Raw genomic sequence first — 1,153 nt, 5'->3', positions numbered from 1 at the left:
CGCATCACCCTTCGTCACAAGGGGCGAAGCCCGTTCCACCGTCTCGTCAGTAGTGCCGACCGGTCTGTGATCGACGAGGGGAGCCACACCAGGTCCGGCCCTGCTGCTTGGCGGCACCGCGTCGTCGGGAGCTCGCGACAGACGGAGGGTTTCGGTGTACTCTCCAGCCACGGGAAACGAAGCCGGTGATGCAGGCGCCGGTCTTTCGCTCCCAAATCGGCTGGGTTTACATCGTTGCTATCTAGTCACGCTCCCTTCAAACCCGACGGGGTACCTATTCCCCTCACCCGTCTGTGCGTATACAGCCTCTTTGCACTTGCGGGATGGGGGTGGTGGTTTAAAGACTCTCGAGTTGCCGCCCGTCGGTCTCCGAGCTCCGTGCAGTAGTGATCCCCAGCGAACTGCCAGCAGGGCGAACGAGCGATCCCGCTCTCGGTCGGGGCGCCTGGCGTCGATCGGTGGTCGGTGGCTTGCGGGCAAGCTGCGCTGTGAGTGTGGGAACGAGTATGACGAGCCGTTGCCGCGACTCCCAGTCCACCTCGGCGGTGGCTGGGCCGGGCGGGCGTCTGCTCGGGCGAGTGCCGCCCCCGCCTCCTCGCAGGAAGTCCGCTCGCCGACACGCCGCCACGTGCACGCGTCAGTGACGCTGCCGAACCGATGGCCGGTGCCCGTTCCCGCCTCTGCTTTTCCTAGGGCAAAGCTGCTGCACGCCTCGTGATACTAGGCGGGCGACATGGTGGCGGTGATCCTGCCTCCGTCGCTGCGGTGCGTTGGGGCACGCATCGCCTCTTGGGCGCCCTGTCCTCCTCCCCCCAATAGACGTATGTTTCTGCGGGCCGCACCAGGATGGTGCTCCCCATCGCTTCACGCCACCCTGCTCCGCCCGCACGCCGGCGTGCAGGTGGCTGTAGCTCAAGGTGGGGAGCGTATGTGCGGTCCGGGTCGCTTTCCTCTGGCGAGGGAGAGACCTAAAACAAACTCAGACAACTCTTGACGGTGGATCACTCGGCTCGTGCGTCGATGACGAACGCAGCTAGCTGCGAGAATTAATGTGAATTGCAGGACACATTGATCATCGACACTTTGAACGCACTTTGCGGCCCCGGGTTCTTCCCGGGGCCACGCCTGTCTGAGGGTCGTTTGGCAATCAATC

General features: G+C 64.3%; 1 non-coding gene across 1 annotated transcript; it reads left to right on the top strand.

Annotated features, from left to right (window-relative positions):
- Positions 1-985: 985 nt before the first annotated feature.
- Positions 986-1,139, top strand: LOC140474398 (5.8S ribosomal RNA). The gene has a single exon (XR_011959081.1). It is a non-coding gene; the product is annotated as a 5.8S ribosomal RNA (ribosomal RNA).
- Positions 1,140-1,153: the final 14 nt, after the last annotated feature.

Source organism: Chiloscyllium punctatum, unplaced genomic scaffold, assembly GCF_047496795.1.
Source record: "Chiloscyllium punctatum isolate Juve2018m unplaced genomic scaffold, sChiPun1.3 scaffold_983, whole genome shotgun sequence".
In the NCBI taxonomy this organism is placed as follows: domain Eukaryota; kingdom Metazoa; phylum Chordata; class Chondrichthyes; order Orectolobiformes; family Hemiscylliidae; genus Chiloscyllium; species Chiloscyllium punctatum.
The sequence above is the reverse complement of the archived record's forward strand: the minus strand, read 5'-3'. Positions and strand labels throughout refer to the sequence as shown.